The 15,829-nt window shown below is 46.9% G+C and overlaps 1 long non-coding RNA gene across 1 annotated transcript in view; it reads left to right on the plus strand.

Moving 5' to 3' along the window:
- The first annotated feature begins 10,241 nt into the window (after positions 1–10,241).
- LOC147212601 (uncharacterized) overlaps positions 10,242–15,829 on the plus strand; it is a 5,790-nt gene continuing 202 nt past the window's right edge. The window contains exons 1-2 of the long non-coding RNA XR_015105023.1: positions 10,242–10,335; positions 15,097–15,829. The exon at positions 15,097–15,829 is cut by the window's right edge and continues 202 nt beyond it. This is a non-coding gene — a long non-coding RNA (uncharacterized LOC147212601). The remainder of the gene's footprint in view (positions 10,336–15,096) is intronic.

Genomic DNA, 15,829 nt, shown 5'->3' on the forward strand with positions numbered 1-15,829 from the left:
GCTGGTGCGTAAACTTGAAAAGTGACTATACGGCCTTAAACAGGCAGGTCGTCATTGGAATCTGATGCTCCATTCTTACTTGATTGACAACGACTTTATTCAGAATGAAGCAGATCATTGTGTCTATGTCAAAGAAAACCAAAATGACAAAGTCATCATCATAATATGGGTAGATGATTTAATCATAGCTGCGAGTGATGAGGAAGTAATGAAAGAGGTGAAAATCATGCTTACAGCTAGATTTAAAATGAAGGACTTGGCCAAAGTGATCAAAATCAATACCCAGAAAATATGTCAGTCAGAAGAGTGTGTTAAGATGTCACAAAGAAAATATGTGGAAAGGTAGCCCTACACTATTGTCCAACACAAGAGATGCCGGCAGATGTTATGACAAAGCCTGCATCGCAGTTTAAGTTGTTGAATTTTTCAAAGTTGTTGTTTGGGTCATGAGTATTTTATTTTGATGTAAATGGGCAAAGATACCAATAATATGAGAGCAAGGGGGGGCGTTGTCAACTGAGAAATATGCTCTCAATTATTTTCCGTGTTATTTCGAAGGGCCAGTCTCAGCTTCCGGTCAACAGGACCCCGCAGACCGGCCAAGGTGCACCTTCTTCGGACACGGATCCCCGTGACGTCGGCGTGAAGCTCCGGGAGCACCAGACATGCACGTATGAATAAGCGGAGGAGTCGACTCCATAAGTCCTCCACTCACGGCCTCGGTGTCACTGAATCGAGCAATTTGGTTTTTAATGTTTAAAAATCGGCTTAACATTGAGGTGGAAAACACAGCGGTATCGTTAAAATACAGTAACAGGGTGATAACATCCATGTAAGAAGTGGAGGGGGATTTATTGCACTCACGGCCCCACTCGTTTATTCCTCTCATACACAGCTGCCAGATCACCTGGTGGGGCTTCAAGCGCTGTGCACAGTCGGATGCCGCCATCTAGCGGCCATAAAATGTAACGAAGTGGAGGGAGAAAGCCATCCAGTGTTCCCCAAGTAGCGGCGACGAACGAGCTTAGAGCCGTGAAGAAGGTTTGCTTCCCCCCCACCCTCTCTTTCTTACTTCTTCTTCTTCTTCTTCTTCTTCTTCTTCTTCTTCTTTTTCTCCTTCTTCTTCTTCTTCTTCTTCTTCTTCTTCTTCTTCTTCTTCTTCTTCTTCTTCTTCTTCTTCTTCTTCTTCTTCTTTTGTCTTTTCCTGTCAGGTGTGGCCACAGCGAGTCAACTTTCTCCATCTAACCCTATTCTCCGTATCCTCCTCTCTCACACCAACTGCCTTCATCTCCTCTCTCACCACGTCCATAAATCCTCTCTTTGGTCTTCCTCGAGGCCTCTTGCCTTGCAGCTCCAATTCCAGCATCCGTCTACCAATATATTCTCTATCCCTCCTCTGTACATGACCGAACCATCTCGGTCTGGCTTCTCTGACCTTCTCTCCAAAACATCGAACATGTGCTGTTCCTCTGATAGACTCATTCCTGATCCTATCCATCCTGGTCACTCCCAAAGAGAACCTCAACATCCTCATATCTGCAACCTCTAGTTCTGCCTGCTGTCTTTCAGTCATTGTAACAGTTTCTAGTGCATATATCATCGCTGGGCTCAACACTGTCTTGTACACCTTTGTACACCTTGGAAATGGGCAACCCCGTATCTGACCGTGTGACACAGCCAAGCAGTGCAGACAATGTGAGACGATCAACTAGAACCAAAAAGAAGCCCAGTTACTTTAATGGTTATGTGACAAGTGCTATTGACGATGACCAAGTGTTCACTAACATTGACTACTGTTATAGACTGGCGTGTGGTGTCCCACAGACATAAAAAGAGGCAAGGAGTTCCCTCAATGCTGACAAGTGGATGAAATCTATGGACGAAGAGATGGAGTCATTGAGAGAGAACAACACTTTTACCCTAACACAGCTACCCCAAGGCAAGTGTGCAGTGGCGGGGGGGTGGGGGTGGGGGTTGGGGGGGGCTGGGCGTATGCGCTAAATAGAAATGAAGATGGCACAAACAAATATAAAGCTCGTTATTTTGCTAAGGGCTACAGTCAAAAGTATGGCACGGATTTTGAGGAAACATTTTCTCCAACAGCAAATATGACAAGTGTGAGGGTGTTTATGCAGAAATCAGTTCAGGAAAAATTGTTACTACACCAAATGGATGTAAAGACAGCCTATCTTCATGCACCCATAGATTGTGAGCTTTGTGTAGAACAACCAGAAGGGTATGAAGTAACAAGTAAAAAAACAGAAGCTGGTGCGTAAACTTGAAAAGTCACTATACGGCCTTAAACAGGCAGGTCGTCATTGGAATCTGATGCTCCATTCTTACTTGATTGACAATGACTTTATTCAGAATGAAGCAGATCATTGTGTCTATGTCAAAGAAAACCAAAATGACAAGGTCATCATCATAATATGGGCAGATGATTTAATCATAGCTGCGAGTGATGAGGAAGTAATGAAAGAGGTGAAAATCATGCTTACAGCTAGATTTAAAATGAAGGACTTGGCCAAAGTGATCAAAATCAATACCCAGAAAATATGTCAGTCAGAAGAGTGTGTTAAGATGTCACAAAGAAAATATGTGGAAAGGTAGCCCTACACTATTGTCCAACACAAGAGATGCCGGCAGATGTTATGACAAAGCCTGCATCGCAGTTTAAGTTGTTGAATTTTTCAAAGTTGTTGTTTGGGTCATGAGTATTTTATTTTGATGTAAATGGGCAAAGATACCAATAATATGAGAGCAAGTGGGGGCGTTGTCAACTGAGAAATATGCTCTCAATTATTTTCCGTGTTATTTCGAAGGGCCAGTCTCAGCTTCCGGTCAACAGGACCCCGCAGACCGGCCAAGGTGCACCTTCTTCGGACACGGATCCCCGTGACGTCGGCGTGAAGCTCCGGGAGCACCAGACATGCACATATGAATAAGCGGAGGAGTCGACTCCATAAGTCCTCCACTCACGGCCTCGGTGTCACTGAATCGAGCAATCTGTTTTTTTAATGTTTAAAAATCGGCTTAACATTGAGGTCGAAAAAACAGCGGTATCGTTAAAATACAGTAACAGGGTGATAACATCCATGTAAGACGTGGAGGGGGATTTATTGCACTCACGGCCCCACTCGTTTATTCCTCTCATACACAGCGGCCATATCGCCTGGTGGAGCTCCAAGCGCTGTGCACAGTCGGATGCCGCCATCTAGCGGACATAAAATGTAACGAAGCGGAGGGAGAAAGCCATCCGGTGTTCCACAAGTAGCGGCGACGAACGAGTTTAGAGCCGTGGAGAAGGTTTGCTTTGGGTAGATGATTTAATTATTGCAGCAGAGTGTTGCATGGTTTTCAGGGAGGAGTTGAGAAAGGGTCTGGGTTGTCAGGGAGAGCTTCCAGATGATTGGACAACAACAGCTAGTGTTATCAGGGAGACAGGTAGAAGAGTACTTGGTGTGTCATCTGGTAGGAAAGTAGATAAGGAGACTTGGTGGTGGAATGAGGAAGTGCAGGAGTGTATACAGAGAAAATGGTTCGCGAAGAAGAAGTGGGATACTGAGAGGACTGAAGAGAACAGACAGGAGTTCAGGGAGATGCGGCGAAAGGTAAAGATAGAGGTAGCAAAGGCAAAACAAAGGGCTTATGATGACTTGTATGCTCGGTTGGATAGTAAGGAGGGTGAAAATGATCTATACAGGTTGGCGAAACAGAGAGATAAAGATGGAAAGGATGTACAGCAGGTCCGGGTGATAAAGGACAGAGAGAGAAATGTATTGACGGATGCTAGAAGAGTGACAGGAAGATGGAAAGAGTACTTTGAAGAGCTGATGAATGTGGAAAATGAAAGAGAGGCAAGGGTAGAAGAGGTGATTATTGTAGACCACAAAGTAGCAAAAATGAGTAAAAGTGAAGTGAGGAAGGCATTGAAGAGGATGAAGAGTGGAAAAGCAGTTGGTCCTGATGATATACCTGTGGAGGTGTGGAAGTGTCTAGGAGAGGCAGCGGTAGATTTTCTGACTAGATTATTCAACAGGATCTTAGAGAGTGAGGAGATGCCTGAAGAATGGAGACAAAGTGTGATGGTGCCTATTTTTAAGAATCAAGGGGATGTGCAGAATTGTGGCAACTACAGAGGGATAAAGTTGATGAGCCATACAATGAAGTTATGGGAAAGAGTAGTGGAAACTAGACTGAGAGCAGAAGTCAGCATTTGTGAACAGCAGTATGGCTTCATGCCTAGGAAGAGTACTACAGATGCAGTATTTGCGTTGAGAATGCTAATAGAAAAGTACAGAGAAGGCCAGAGGGAGCTGCATTGCGTTTTCGTAGACCTAGAAAAAGCATATGACAGGGTGCCAAGAGAGGAGCTCTGGTATTGTATGAGGAAGTCTGGAGTGGCAGAGAAGTATGTTAGACTGGTGCAGGACATGTATGCCAGCTGTGAGACACTGGTACGGTGTGCTGTAGGGGTAACCGAGAAGTTCAAGGTGGAGGTGGGACTCCATCAGGGATCAGCTCTGAGCCCCTTCTTGTTCGCAATGGTGATGGATAGGCTGACAGATGAGGTTAGACAGGAATCCCCATGGACCATGATGTTTGCGGATGACATTGTGATCTGTAGTGAGAGCAGACAACAGGTAGAGGAAAATCTAGAGAGGTGGAGGTATGCTCTGGAAAGGAGAGGAATGAAAGTTAGTCGCAGCAAGACAGAATATATGTGTGTGAACGAGAGGAACTCGGGTGGAGCGGTGAGGCTACAGGGAGTGGAGATCAAGAAGCTGGAGGATATCAGGTACTTAGGGTCAACAGTCCAGAGCAACGGAGAGTGCGTAAAAGAGGTGAAGAGACGGGTCCAAGCAGGTTGGAATGGGTGGAGAAAAGTGTCAGGGGTACTATGTGATAGAAGACTATTTGCCAGAATAAAAGGAAAGGTGTACAAGACAGTGGTGAGACCAGCGATGATGTATGGACTAGAAACTGTTCCAATGACCAAAAGACAGCAGACAGAACTAGAGGTTGCAGAGATGAAGATGTTGAGGTTCTCTTTGGGAGTGACCAGGATGGATAGGATCAGGAATGAGTCTATCAGAGGGACGGCACATGTTTGATGTTTTGGAGAGAAGGTCAGAGAAGCCAGACTAAGATGGTTCGGTCATGTACAGAGAAGAGATAGTGAATATATTGGTAGACGGATGCTGGAAATGGAGCTGCCAGGCAATAGGTCTCGAGGAAGACCAAAGAGAAGATTTATGGACGTAGTGAGAGAGGATATGAAGATAGCTGGTGTGAGAGAGGAAGATACAGAGAATAGGGTTAGATGGAGAAGGTTGACTCGCTGTGGCGACCCCTGACGGGAAAAGCCGAAAGAAGAAGAAGAAGAAGATTTAATTATTGCAGCAAGCAGCAATGATGCACTCAGCACATTTAAACAGAACATGACATTCAAGTGTAACATGAAAGACCTGGGGAAACTATCATATTTTTTGGGCATACAATTTGAACAAAAGGGGGATGAAATCAAAATGAACCAGACAAAGTACATCCTAAAAATGCTAGAGAGATTTGGAATGTCAGAATGTAAAGCAAGATCTACTCCAAGTGAGCAAAAATTAGAGGGCATCCCTGTAGCTGATGAAAATGAGCAAAGTGAACCTGTCGACCCCAAAGAATATCGTGAGATTGTAGGCAGTCTTTTTTATGCCATGACTTGCACCAGACCTGATGTCAGCTGGATAGTGAGCAAACGATCACAGAATCTGGCAATGGCAAAAGTAAAAAACTTAGTAGCTGCAAAACATGTCCTGAGGTATTTGAAGGGGACAGCTGATTATGAACTAAGTTTCAAGAAAAATAAGGAGGATTTGAACCTGATAGCTTACAGTGATTCAGACTGGGCATGGTCTGTCGAAGACAGACGTAGCGCTACAGGCTACTGTTTCAGTTTAACAAAACAAGGCCCAGCCATTGCATGGAAGTCAAGGAAACAGCCCACAGTGGCCCTGTCAACATGTGAGGCTGAATACATCAGCCGAGCCACCACCGCACAAGAAAACATGCATCTGTCTCAACTGTTAAACGGTATGGACAACAAAATGTACAGTTGCACAACAATCTACGGAGACAATCAGGGGGCCATCGCACTGAGTAAGAATCCTGTAAACAGACAAAGGTCAAAACACATTGATGTAAAATATCATTTCATTCGTGAAGCACTCAGTGAGGGTAAAATAAATCTTATCTATTGTCCATCAGAGGACATGTTGGCAGACATCTCGACAAAACTCATGACAAAGGTAAAAATAGAACAATTCAAAAAGTGGTTCTTTGGAAATTCAAATGTCCAAAGATTTTTTTTGGATGTTGAGATCAAGAGGGGGTGTTGAGATAGGTGATCTCATTAGTTTTATTTGAGTTTACATTCTAGTATACATATGTTGTATTTGTATCTACTCTCAGGAAATGCATGGCACTTTATGACAAGGTTTGGGACTTGTTTTAGTTTTTCGCGACTGTTCAGCTAACTTGACGTTAACTTCTACGTCAGTGTTTTTTTTTTGGTATAGCGGTGCTGGCAGGAATTTTTCCCTCACTCTGTACTGTACATGTCCCATGGCTAACCGATGTTGATTCCCGGAGCTGTGAAGAAGAAAATGAAAGACGATTCAAACAAGGCAAACTTGTGAATTCCTTCCGAAACATGGAAAACGAAGAAGCTGCGAACTTAAACGCAACAGTTTGGTTGTGGATGCGTTTCGGCTAATGCTATTAGCACAGCTATGATGAGTTAAGGTGTGTTTGTGTGTGTGTGTGTGTGTGTGTGTGTGTGTGTGTGTCTGTGCGTGTGTGTGTGTGCGTGTGTGTGAGTGTGAATTTGTTTAGGTGGGGGGGGGGGGGTCGCGGACAGGGAGTACCAGGGCCTTGAGCAGATGAGCTGAGAAGCGGAGGAGCGGAGGTAATGTTTCTCCTCTCAGAGGCGGGGAAGCTTGGGGGCAGAAGAACCCCTTAGACCGGCCAATGTGAGCCTTCTCCGGACATAGATCACTCGGACGTATGACTGGAGCTCCCGTACCTCTAGGCACACACATATGTGAATGAGTGGATGAGCTAATGTTTGTTTTGTTGTGGATACGTTTCGGCCAATGCTATTTGCACAGCTATGATGAGTTCAGGTGTGTGTGTGTGTGTGTGTGTGTGTGTGTGTCTGTGTGTGTGTGTGTGTGTGTGTGTGTGTGTTTGTGTGTGTGTCTGTGTGTGTTTGTGTGTGTTTATGTGTGTGTGTTTATGTGTGTGCGTGTGTTTATGTGTGTGTGAGAATTTGTTTTGGTGGGTGGGGGGGGGGGGGTTTCCCAAGGACAGGGAGTACCAGGGCCTGGAGCGTGCTTTAATGATGTCCAGCAGTTCAGGAGTGCCAGGGACAGGTGTGGAGGAGCGGAGGAGCGGAGGAGCCCGGCCGACAATTTGCCTAAGTCCCGCGGAAAGGGAGTACAGGGCCTGGAGCCTGATTCGCTTATGTCCAGCGGTTCGGGAGTACTAGGGCCCGGAGCGGGGGAGCGGAGGAGCGGATGAGCGGAAGAGCGGAAAAGCGTGGGAGCGGAGGAGAGCGGAAGTCAGGGCCACAATTCGCCTAAGTCCCTCGGTTTGTGAGACCAGGGCCTTGAGCGTGATTCGTTTCTGTCTAGCAGTTCAGGAGTACCAGGGCCTGGAGCGGAGGAGCGGAAGAGGGGATGAGCGGATGAGCGGAGGAGCGGATGTGCGGAGGAGCGGAGGAGAGCGGAAGCACGGCCCACAATACTCCTAAATCCCGCGGACAGGGAGTACCATAGCCTGAAGCGTGATTCGCTTATGGCCAGCAGTTCAAGAGTACCAGGGCCCGGAGCAGAGGAGTGGATGAGCGGAGGAGCGGAGGAGCGGAGGAGAGCGGAAGCCCGGCCGACAATTCGTCTGAGACCCGCGGAAAGGGAGTACCAGGGCCTGGAGCCTGATTCGCTTAAGTCCAGCGGTTCGGGAGTACCAGGGCCCGGAGCAGAGGAGTGGATGAGCGGAGGAGCGGAGGAGCGGAGGAGCGGAGGAGCGGAGGGGCGGAGGAGAGCGGAAGTCCGGCCGACATTTCGCCTGAGTCCCGCGGAAAGGGAGTACCAGGGCCTGGAGCCTGATTCGCTTATGTCAAGCGGTTCGGGAGTACCAGGGCCCGGAGCAGAGGAGCGGAGGAGCGGAGGAGCGGAGGAGAGCGGAAGCCCGGCCCACAATTCGCCTAAGTCCCGCGGAAAGGGACTACCAGGGACTGGAGCCTGATTCGCTTATGTCCAGAGGTTCAGGAGTACCAGGGCCCGGAGCGGAGGAGGATTTTTCTATCTATTTATTTAATTATTTCCTTTTAATTTTCTTTTTTTGTCTAGCATTAAAAATTTCTCGCGAACCGTTAACACTATTAACTTCTGATTACATACAGAACGAATGCCCTTATGTCTCCCGCCCCCCCCCCCCCCCCCCCCCGCTTTTTCCGTACGGTGGCAGACACAGAGATCAAAAGCAAATGGGTGTCATTGTTTATGAAGTAACAGGGTGATAACAGCCGTGTTAGAAGTGTGTAGGGGCTTATAGGAGAGCGGAGGCACGTCAAGCAATTCGCCTGAGTTCGGAGGATCGGGAGTACCAGGGCCCATAGCGGAGGAGCTGAGGAGCGGAGGAGCGGAGTTATGTTTCTCTTCTCAAAGGCGGGGAAGCTGGGGGGCAGAAGAACCCCTTAGACTGGCTAATGTGAGCATACTCCGGACAAAGATCCCCCGGACGTATGATTGGAGTTCCCGGAACTCTGGGCCCACACATGTGAATGAGTAGATGAGATAATGTTTGTGTGCTTGTGGATGCGTTTCGGCTAATGCTATTAGCACAGCTATGATGAGTTAAGGTGTGTGTGTTTGTGTGTGTGTGTGTGCGTGTGTATGTGTGCGTGTGTGTGTGTGTGTGCGTGTGTGTGTGCGTGTGAATGTGTGCGTGACAGTTTGTTTAGGTGGAGGGGGTCGCGGACATGGAGTACCAGGCACTGTACCGGATGAGCTGAGGAGCGGAGGAGGGCAGAAGCCTGGACCGTGATTCGCTTATGTCCACCGGTTCGGGGGTTCCAGGGCCAAAAGCGGTAAAGCGGAGGGACGGAGAAGCGGAGGAGGGGGGGAGAGCAGAAGCACGTCACGCAATTCGCCTGAGCTCGGAGGATCGGGAGTACCAGGGCCCATAGCGGAGGAGCAGAGGAGCTGAGAAGCGGAGGATTGGAGGAGCGGAGTTATGTTTCTCTTCTCAAAGGCGGGGAAGCTGGGGGGCAGCAGGACCCCTTAGACCGGCCAATGGGAGCCTTCCCCGGACATGGATCCCCCGGACGTATGACTGGAGTTCCCGGACCTCAGGGCAAACATGTGAATGAGTGGATGAGATAATGTTTGTGTGCTTGTGGATGTGCTAATGCTATTAGCACAGCTATGATGAGTTAAAGTCTGTGAGTGTGCGTGTTTATGTGTGTGTGTGTGTGTGTGTGTGTGTGTGTGTGTGTGTGTGTGTGTGTGTGTGTGTGTGTGTGTGTGTATGTGTATGTGTGTGTGACAGCTTGTTTAGGTGGAGGGGGTCGCGGACATGGAGTACCAGGGCCTGTACCGGATGAGTTATGGAGCGGAGGAGGGCAGAAGCCCTGCCCGTGATCCGCTTATGTCCAGCGGTTTGAGGGTTCCAGGGCCCAAAGCGGAGGAGCGGAGGAGGGAAGAAGCCCGGATCGTGATTCGCTTATGTCCAGCGGTTTGGGGGTTCTGGGGTCCAAAGCGGTAAAGCGTAGGAGCGGAGGAGAGCAGAAGCACGTCACGAAATTCGCCTGAGTTCGGAGGATCGGGATTACCAGGGCCAAATACGGAGGAGCGGAGGACTTGAGAAGCGGAGGAGGGCAGAAGCCTGGACCGTGATTCGCTTATGTCCAGCGTTTCGGGGTTCCAGGGCCCAAAGCGGAAAAGCGGAGGAGCGGAGAAGCGAAGGAGGGGAGGAGCGGAGAAGGACGTCACACAATTCGCCCGAGTTCGCAGGATCGGGAGTACCAGGGCCAATAGCGGAGGAGGGGAGGAGCGGAGGAGCGGAAGAGCAGAGGAGGGCGGAAGCCCAGACCGTGATTCGCATATGTCCAGCGGTTCGGGCTTCCAGGGCGGGAGTACCAGGGCCAATAGCGGAGGAGGGGAGGAGCGGGGAAGCGGAGGAGGGGAGGAGAGCAGAAGAACGTCACGCAAGTCGCCTGAGCTCCGAGGATCGGGAATACCAGGGCGCATAGCGGAGGAGCGGTTGAGCTGAGAAGCGGAGGTAATGTTTCTCTTTTCAAAGGCGGGGAATCTTTGAGGCAGCAGGACCCCTTAGACCGGCCAATGGGAGCCTTCTGCGGACATGGATTCCCCGGACGTATGACTGGAGTATTGTATTTTAAGAACGAACTTTATTGCAGGCAGCATGAAAGAAAAAAACACGGAACGTTCTTCTTCCTTTGTTAAGACGCAAAAACACACAGACGTCACACACACTGATTTTGCAGTAGCGCCACCTATAGGTAAAAGTACCGCCCATTTACAACACTCCCACTTACTTTTACCAATAGCACCAAGTCCTGAGAAAATAATATTTCAAAGCTGTGTTCTTCCACGACAACAAAAACTGTAAACTTGTTTAACACCCCATTTTTAAGACAGTATTCCTATCACATTGGTTATACTGGAACTCTTTTTCACATTTTTTAGAAATCGCTTTGACTCGGCAGCGTTCTTCGTACACCTGTCAAGCATTTTTAAACAAAAAAGAGTCCGATCTCGCCCCTGAGATATTCAAATCTCTGTCTACCGAGTGGCTTGGTAAAGATATCCGCTTTCATATCATTTGTTGGACAATATCGCAGTTCAATTTGTCCATTCTGCACACATTCACGGATATAGTGGTAGCGAATGTCTATGTGTTTGGTCCTGGAGTGATTTACAGGATTCTTTGCAATTGCGATGGCTCCTTGGTTATCTTCAAGGATCACTGTGGACACAGACTCTACACCGAGATCACACAGTAGTCGTTTCAGCCAGATTCCTTCTTGAGCTGCTTGACTGAGTGAGATGTATTCAGCTTCTGCTGTTGAAAGTGCTACTGTTGATTGTTTCTTGCTGAGCCAGCTTACTGCTCCTCCACTCAGAAGGAAGATGTCGCCTGTTGTTGACCGGCGATCATCTTGATCTCCAGCCCAGTCAGCATCCGAGTATCCGATTAAAGCTCCGGAGTCTGAGCTCTCATATTTCAGAGCAAGATTTAATGTCCCTTTCAAGTATCGAAGTATCCTCTTTACAGCAGTCAGATGTGAAGCATCTGGATTTGCATTGAACTTCGACACAGCACTCACAGCTTGAGCTATGTCCGGTCTTGTCGCCATGGCAGCATACAGCAGACTTCCAACCATTGACTGATAGGTATGCTGGTGCACTGACATACTGACACCATCACTCCTTTTTAGCCTGACGTTGGCATCTGCAGGAGTTGCCACAGGATTTGCATTATCCATTCCATACTTCCGAAGTATGGCTTCAATGTAATGCTTCTGCTGAAGAATGATACGATTCTTTTCTTTATCTTGGATGACAGAGATGCCTGGGATGTAGGACAGCTCACCCATGTCTTTCATCTTGTAGCACTCCTTGAGAGCTGCTTTGAGCTCGTCCATGCTCTCAGTGGACTCTGTAATCAGGATCAAATCATCCACGTAAACTGCTAGTATTTCAAGCTCTTGTCTTGATCTCACAAACACGCAGGGGTCTGATGTGCTCTGTTTGAATCCAATTTCCATCATGAACTCCGTAAAAGCCTTGTTCCAACAGCGAGGAGACTGTCTCAGTCCATAGATTGATTTTTTTAGTTTGCATACCAGATGTTCCTGCCCTGGTTTGATGAAGCCCTCAGGTTGCTCCATGTATATTTCTTCTTCCAGGTGTCCATTGAGGAATGCAGTTACAACATCCATCTGGTGGACATGTAGACCCTTTTGAACAGCAAAGGACAGTAATGTACGAATAGAGCTAAATCGTACCACTGGTGAAAACGTTTCATCATAGTCAGCGCCATACAACTGTGTGTAGCCCTGTGCAACGAGTCTACACTTGTATCGTTCCACTCTTCCATCACTGCGATGCTTGACTTTGAACACCCATCTGGATCCTACTGCCTTTCTGTCTCTTGGCAAGTCGACTAAGTCCCATGTCTCGTTTTCCAGCAGTGACTCATATTCCAAGTCAGCTGCCTCCTGCCAGTCTTTTGCATGAGGACTCTCCATTGCCTCTTTTAGTGAGAGTGGCTCTGTCACGCAACACATGTTTGCATAATGATCAACAGTCACTACATCAGCAAACTCATCATATCCAAATCTTATTGGAGGCTTTCTGATTCTGTCATTTTTTCTGACAGTGCTCTCAACAGTGACTTCGTCATGTTTTGTTTCACTCTCATCTATTTTCATAGTTATCTCGGTGTCTGTGCAGTGTACTTTCGGTTCCTGCTTCAAGTTAAAGTTGGATTCATCAAAGACGACATCTCGACGGATCAGAATCCTCCTCTTCTCTTCATCGTACAGGCGATAGCCTCTGGCATTGTTTGCATATCCCACGAAGCGCGGCTTCACAGTCTTTTTGTCCAGCTTCTTTCTCTCTTCATCTGGGACAAGTGCATAGGCAATACAGCCAAACACCTTCATGTGACCCACATTAGGTTTTTTCCCACACCATCTCTGGTACGGTGTCTCTCCCTTCAGGACAGAAGTAGGCAGCCTGTTCTGTATGTAAGCTGCTGTGGCAACAGCCTCTGCCCAGAACATCTTTGGTAACTTAGCATGAGACAACATGCTCCTTGCTGCTTCAACGAGTGTTCTATTTTTTCTTTCAGCAACTCCGTTTTGCTGTGATGAGTGAGGTCCAGTCATTTCATGGTGGATGCCTTGAACCTTCAAATATTCTTGAAACTCCCTTGAGGTGTACTCACCACCATTGTCTGTTCTCAGCCTCTGGATGCTTAGTCCACACTCATTTGTGAATGTCTTCTCAAATTCCTTGAATTTACACAGCACTTCATTCTTCTGTTTCATGAAGTATACCTTGGAGCATCTTGAGTAATCGTCTGTGAAAGTCACAAAATATTTGGATCCACTTATAGATTCAGTTTGCATGGGACCACAGACATCACGATGAATTAACTGCATCTTGCGCTCGGAACGTATTTCTCCAATCGACTTGAATGGCTTTTTAGCCAGCTTGCCCTCCACACATCCTTCACAGAAGGGAACTTCTTTGTCTGCAGAGAAGTCCACTCCGTTCACCAGACCTTTTAGTTCCTTCAGCTTGGTAGTGTGACCGAGGCGCCGGTGCCACAAGATAGCAGCTACTGATGCACTGTGAGTGACTGATTCATTTCCTTTCACATCTAGCTGATATAGTCCATCAGCTCTTCGTGTTCCCATTCCTTTAAGAGTTCCATCTTTTCCACGAATGTAGCAGCAGGACCTCTTAAACTGAACCGTATTTCCCTTTTTGGTGGCAGCTCCCACTGAGAATAAATTCCCAGAAAGTTTTGGAACATGCAGCACATCATACATCGTAGCATTTTTTACCCTGCTTGACTTGAAGGTCATTGTCATGTTGACATTTCCAATTCCCAGGGCATCAACCACCCTGCCGTCACCGAGCTTCACTGACTGTTCTTTTGAGAACTGCTGGTATTCCTTAAGAATTCCTTGCTCGCATGTCATGTGCTTTGATGCTCCAGAATCAATTAACCACTCAAACTGATGTGGTTTTTCTGAGCTTTCCCTTCTAGCTACAAAGGCACTTTCAGATGAACCATCCTCATCCTCACACGCCACATTTTTAGCTTTGTGGATTTTCTTTTTTGATTTGTTTTTCCAGCTTGGACAGTCACGTTTAATGTGGCCTTCCTTCCCACATTTATAGCATCTCCACGTGCTTTGTCCTGCTCCCACTGCTTTGGAGCGATCCTGCAGATTGCCACACACCTGTGATGACATTGCTGCTGCACCACCTGAAGGACCACCACTGTAATCATTAGCATTCACTCGCTTTTGTTCCTCATCGATTAACGCTTGTTGAACAAATTTGAGTGTCAGGTTGTCAATCTTTGTTTCCAGTGCAGTGACAACTGTAGCGTAACTTGGTGGTAAACTTCCCAACAATGTTACAATTTGGTCTTCCTCTTCAATTACAGCTCCTATTGCTGATAACTGGTCAGTCAGTTCTTTCATTTGTTTGAGGTGCTCAGTCAAACCATCTCCTTCCTTCATTTCGCACCTGAAATATTTCTTCTTCAGAAATAGTTTATTTGCCAGCGTGTCTCTTTCAAAAATATCTTTCAGTGTAGTCCACACTTCTTTGGGAGTCTTACAGTTTGTAATCAGGTACAACAGGGATGAACTTACATTGAGCACTAACACAGAGAACGCTTTCTCTCTCTGTTTCGTGAACTCACCCTGTGCTGCTGCGTTAGCATCTGGGGCTAATGTGTCTTCCTCTGTTAGCATTCGCCACAGTCCTTTAGCCTTTAGCAGATGTTCCATTTGAAACTTCCACGTTGCCCAATTCTCCGGTCCGCTCAGCTTGTCGATAAACAGCTTGTCCTCCATTGTGAGTTCCCACAATACTGTTCACTATCACACAAAATATTCAGTGTAATCCAGCCTTTTAGAGACACTCTGGGCCCATAACCTATTGTATTTTAAGAACGAACTTTATTGCAGGCAGCATGAAAGAAAAAAACACGGAACGTTCTTCTTCCTTTGTTAAGACGCAAAAACACACAGACGTAACACACTGATATAGCAGTAGCGCCACCTATAGGTAAAAGTACCGCCCATTTACAACATGGAGCTCCCGGACCTCTGGGCACACACATGTGAATGAGTGGATGAGATCATGTTTGTGTGCTTGTGGATGTGTTTTGGCTAATGCTATTAGCACAGCTATGATGAGTTAAGGTGTGTGTAAGTGTGTTTGTGTGCGTGTGTATATGTGTGTGTGTGTGTGTGTGTGTTTGTGACAGTTTGTTAAGGTGGAGGGGGTCGCGGACATGGAGTACCAGGGCCTGTACCGGATGAGTGGAGGAGCGGAGGAGGGCAGAAATCCTGCCCGTGATTCGCTTATGTCCAGCGGTTCAGGGGTTCCAAGCCCCAAAGCGGAAAAAGCGGACGAGCGGAGAATAGCAGAAGCACGTCACGCAATTCGCCTGAGTTCGGAGGATCGGGGGTACCAGGGCCAATAGCGGAGGAGCGGTGGAGCTGAGAAACAGAGGATTGGAGGAGCGGAAGTAATGTTTCTCCTATTTTTTTTTTTCGTTTTTAATTTCATTTGTCTATCTATTTATTTAATTATTTCCTTTCAATTTCTTTTTTTTTCTAGCATAATAAACTTAACTTCTTCCAGTTCTGCAAAGCAAGAGACGTGCCACACAAATTATTCCTCCGTAAAAGACCCAGCCGGTATTGAGGGGTAACTCACAGATCTCCTGGCCTGGCCAAGTTCTTCGTTCACAAAAACAGAATGCAGCAATGTTCCCCAAATTTTAATTTCTTCATAAACGATTTTGAATAATTAAAAAAGAAAAAATCCTTAAAACTTATGGAAAAATCCAAAAACCAAAAAACATACAGTTTGATGTCTGAAATTCCTTGTAAACCGCAGACCAAATAACATGGTTTATTCCCCTTGCAATTTTTTTTTTCGTTTTTAATTTAATTTGTCCATCTATTTATTTAATTATTTCCTTTTAATTTCTT

The sequence above is a fragment of the Fistularia commersonii genome, unplaced genomic scaffold (assembly GCF_037954325.1).
Source record: "Fistularia commersonii isolate RoL2024-O1a breed Wild unplaced genomic scaffold, RoL_Fcom_v1.0 HiC_scaffold_48, whole genome shotgun sequence".
In the NCBI taxonomy this organism is placed as follows: Eukaryota; Metazoa; Chordata; class Actinopteri; order Syngnathiformes; family Fistulariidae; genus Fistularia; species Fistularia commersonii.